Genomic DNA, 5,000 nt, shown 5'->3' with positions numbered 1-5,000 from the left:
GGGTCTGTGCTGATGTCACATTTAAAGCTGCACTCTGTCATAAATCTAGTATTTTAAAGTGTTAATTATGTTGTATAGTGTTCTGTTAATGAAGAACTGTGTCCTTTAGCCTCAGCTCTTAAACTGGATTTAGGATTTTAGGAATAGCTGGCGAAGCCACTGACACTAGCTAATAAAGACACCTGTGCGTTGAGCTAACCGCAGTGTAGCACCTGTTCCAGTTTGTCGTGGATCGCGATGAAGAAGAATGAAGACTGTCTTTGAAATTGCACAGCTGACTAATGAACTCGTTGCAGTGAGCTGATTGGTGCTGGTTCTTTCCAAGTTGCATTTGATGGCATGTTTAACAGAACCTCCATCTCCACCCTGTACATCATCGGTTCACTGTTACACCCATAGTCACTGCTGTAAAAGACAGCTTAGCATGTTTGCGACAGGTGTATTGATGATTACTGTTTATTTGTATTTTATGGCTGATTGGTTGCTGTAAGTACCTGTGTTAATGTTATATTTGGGTGTCTTTCACTCTCCACAGTCATGAAGTGAAGTTTATACACTCCACACCTTTTACTCTTCAGAGCACACACTTTGTTTGGTTTCATATTAGGCCTGGGTGACGAGTCATAAACGATACTTATGGGTATTGAAATTTTGAGGTATTTTCAGTGAAATGATGGCTGCTGTTCTGGTCCTCAGCAGAAGGAGTAACGACTTGAACTGAACTGTCACAAGAGCACAAACATGAGGGACACTCAGCAGAGTTAGTTACTGAGCTATTTCTATGTTTTCTTTCTGTATTTTAAATAAAAAAATATTTTTTTACTTTTTTACAAAATACCCTAGTTATTCTATATAAGTATCCAATATTGAATTATATTTCATCATGCTATTATTTTTGACATAGTACATCTGATCATGATACGATGCTGTGAAAAAGTATTTGCCCCTTCCCAATTTCTTCTATTTTTTCATATTTGTCACACCTTGATGTTTCAGTTCAACAAACTACTTTTAATATTAGACAGAGATAGCCAAAGACAAACAACATGCTGTTTTTCAATGATGATCAGTTATTGAAGTAAAACTGCTGTTCAGCCCTACCTGGCCCTATGTGAGAAAGTAATTGCGTCCTTAGCTACTAAAACAACTAGTTAATTTCAATTAAGTTCAATTGACTGTTGGGTTCAATTTCGCTCACCACACCCAGGCATGATCACTGCCAGACCTGCTGAATCCAGACATCGCTTAAATAGTTCCTGTCTGTCAGTGTGAAGCAGCTAGAAGGTCTCAAAAAGCAGCACATGATGACGGTCTAAAAAGATTTGAATACCGAAGCGAAATGAAGTCGTTGAAATCCATCAGTCTGGAAAGGGTTACAAAGCCATCACTAAAACTCTGGGACTGTGGTGAACTACAGTGAGAGCTGTTATCCTCAAACGGAGAAAACTTGGAACAGTGGTGAACCTTCCCAGGAGTGGCTGGCCTACCAAATTTCACCAAGAGCACATCGACATCTCATTCAGGAGGTCACAAAAGAATCCAAATGAACGTCTGAGGAACTGCAGGCCTTACTTGTACACGATTCAACAATGAGAAAACTAACACTGCATTCACATGAGAACATCATACCAACAGTGAAACATGGTGGTGGTAGTGTGATGGGCTGGGGCTGCTATGCTTCTGCAGGACCTGGACAGCTTGTCATATTTGAAGGAACCATGAATTCTGCTCTCTATCAAAAAAAACAGAAGGAGAATGTCCGCCCGTCAGGTCATGACCTAAAGCTCAAGCGCAGTTGGGTTATGCAGCAGGACAGTGATCCACAGCACACAAGCAAGTTCACCTCTAAATGACTCAAAAGAAACAAAATGAAGGTTTGTAGTGGCCGAGTCGAAGTCCTGACCTCCCATTGGGGTGCTGCGACAAGACCTTAAACGGGCAGTTCATGCTTGAAAACCGTCCAATGTAGCGAAATTAAATCAATTCTGTGAAGAAGAGTGAAACAAAACTCCTCCACCGTGATGTAAAAAAGACTCATGGCAAACAGTTGATTGTGCCTAACAACCGCAATCAGTCATTAGGTTTAGGGGGCTATTACTTTTTCACATGGATGATAAAGGTTTTGAATAAGGGGTTAAAACTCTTGATCTAGTTTTCTGGGTCAGTGGTGACAGTTTGTAAATAACTACACAAAAGTGAAGGGGGTCAGAGTGAGAGGGAGGAGGAGATGAGCCAAGAGGGCAGTTAGTCCAGAGCTTTAATTGGAAAACTATAAAAAGCTATTGGGACACAGAGTTTATGAAGGGAAGCCAAGAAGGAGTGTGAGGCGAAGTGAGAGTGAGATAGAGGACAGGATGTGTACGTGTACTGCACACTGTGAATATGTATAAATATATGTGAGAAGCTTTCAGAAGAAAAATATGAGTAAAAATGATTTTAGTCCTTGCAGTTTTGGAAGCTGTGTTGAAATGAGGCAGAGAAAAAAGAGGTTTTTATCTATTTGTTTATTTATTTATTTAGATTGTTGTGAGTGTTGTAGCATTGTAGCATTGTGAATCGCTGATACTTTGCATCTGTCAACATGTCCATGAAGTCTAAAGATTTAAACGTTAGAAAACGAGCCGTTCGTGGCTTTAAGATGCACAAAAGTCTTAGTAGTCCATGATACTGCATTTCATCCAGTCTTTCTCCCCTTGCTGAAGATGATTGTGCGTTTAAAATGATTTTGATCATTTTGATGATTTTGACGTTGTGATTACATCATAATTGTTAAAAGCAAAGGCAGATTAATAAAGACCAGCTTAATATTCTAATAACAATAGGCTACAATAACAACAGCGTGTAGTAAGACTTAGTCTGCGGATTAATAGACTGGAAAAGTGTGTGTGTGTATGTGTATGTGTGTGTGTGAGTGTGTATGAGTGTGTATGAGTGTGTGTGAGTGTGTATGAGTGTGTGTGAGTGTGTATGAGTGTGTATGAGTGTGTGTGAGTGTGTGTGTGAGTGTGTATGAGTGTGTGTGAGTGTGTATGAGTGTGTGTGAGTGTGTATGTGTGTGTGTGAGTGTGTGTGAGTGTGTATGAGTGTGTATGAGTGTGTGTGAGTGTGTGTGAGTGTGTATGAGTGTGTGTGAGTGTGTGTGAGTGTGTGTGTGTGTGTGTGTATGAGTGTGTATGAGTGTGTGTGAGTGTGTATGAGTGTGTATGAGTGTGTGTGAGTGTGTGTGAGTGTGTATGAGTGTGTGTGAGTGTGTATGAGTGTGTGTGTGTGTGTGTGAGTGTGTATGAGTGTGTGTGAGTGTGTGTGAGTGTGTATGAGTGTGGTTCCTGCAGTAGCTGAAAGAGCTGTTCGTGTCTGTGTTGATCTCTGTTGAGGGTCAAGTCGTGTCCTTTTCTGCTGTAAATGAATAGTCAGATCTGTAATCCTTTAATGTTGACAGTCTTGTTCGGTTGTTGTTGAGTAGAACCTGTTTTTAGGTCATTGTTTATAGCAGAGCTGCATCCTGCTTTAATGTTTATTGATCTGCAGAATGTGTCCAGGTGAAACAGAATCATTTTATGTCTGCAGAATGTCATAAAGTCTGTACATTACCTTTTAGAAGCTGCAGTTGTAGCTAAAGGCGTGTTGTTAACTTTATATTAAAAAATCCTCTCATAGTTCATTGAAAGTGGAGACTTTCATTCTGTGCCACGTTTGTGTTTTTAAGAACAGAAGGTGATTTTATACAGTGATTCCAGTTTTCACTTCCAGGTTCCACTTTTTGACATTGACAGAAAAAGTCAGACATGCAGAATAAAACCAGTCTATCAGGGAATGCGTATCAAATGTAATTCACTATATATCTATTTATATATGCATATGTAACTGTATATGCATGTAATTAATTAAAGGTCTAACAATAGTCACTTTCAGGTTAAATATGATTTTTCGATTTTGTACAGAGCTGTAATCTCAGCCCCTAGAATTTATAAGCAACTTCAAAAACAAAAACCCAGTAGTTTGAGTGTGGGGTCTCCACAGAATAAAGCCCACCCCACTCCCTGCCCACTTTACTCTAAGATACATTCAGATGTCTAGTTTTGATTATTGACAAAGATTTTCTACAGAAGACGGTAGATTAGAGACACTCCAAACAGAGTGAGGGCCGTATTGGTGAGACAGTAATTTACAGCTTTCCACTCCACATTTACACCAATACTGTATCAAAATCTGGACACACAGCAATTAATTATGCAATTATTAGAGTAATTATTAGAGATGGCGTATCAGTGTCAATGATTATCGATGTTGGAGAGAAATAGTGCTCACTTATTCATGAATGTTGTGTATAAACGAGCACAGATTTGACTGTCCTGAACGACAAACGAACTGCTCCGCGTCTGATTCAGGAAACTACATAACAAAATAAGTAGTGATTTGGACACAATTGGTGAATCAGCTTCAGTGCATGGAAACGAGTACCTTATTTACATGTATTTGCAACAGACACACCCCAGTTTGCCCTCATTTACATATCATTTACATGAAATATGCCCTAATTCATGCAAATGTTTCAAAATTGAGCCAATAAAAGAAAAGTATTAGACAATTGCACAGCCCCCCCTACTGGCCAGAGGTTAAGTATCATTATCAGGTGAAGTACAGTGACTGAAAAGGGTAACAAGTGAACGAAATGTCATAACTTCTCTTTCGCAACATTTGTTTATATCAATGTCTGTTTTAAAAAATATTGAAGTACATCCACTTTTAAGAACTTCACAGTTTTAGTATCACTGTTTACTATTTTAACTGTTATTGCTGATATTATTAATGGAACGGACAGTCATTTTGATTATGGAATGCAGATCAGTCAGTTTTCAGGATGTTAAAAGATGAAGCTCAAATTCACATGCGCTGCTGTTAGACGAGAGTTCGGTCATGCAGATGTGCCAAAGATGAAGCTAATAAATAGCAAACAGTGTTTAGATGCTCATCTTCAGTGACGTGCCGTGGTGTCAGTG

At 39.1% G+C, this 5,000-nt stretch overlaps 1 protein-coding gene across 7 annotated transcripts in view; it reads left to right on the top strand.

Annotated features, from left to right (window-relative positions):
* trak2 (trafficking protein, kinesin binding 2) overlaps nt 1-5,000 on the top strand; it is a 41,033-nt gene that overhangs the window by 16,029 nt on the left and 20,004 nt on the right. The window lies entirely within an intron of this gene.

This window comes from Colossoma macropomum, unplaced genomic scaffold (genome assembly GCF_904425465.1).
Source record: "Colossoma macropomum unplaced genomic scaffold, Colossoma_macropomum, whole genome shotgun sequence".
NCBI lineage: Eukaryota > Metazoa > Chordata > Actinopteri > Characiformes > Serrasalmidae > Colossoma > Colossoma macropomum.
The sequence above is the reverse complement of the archived record's forward strand: the minus strand, read 5'-3'. Positions and strand labels throughout refer to the sequence as shown.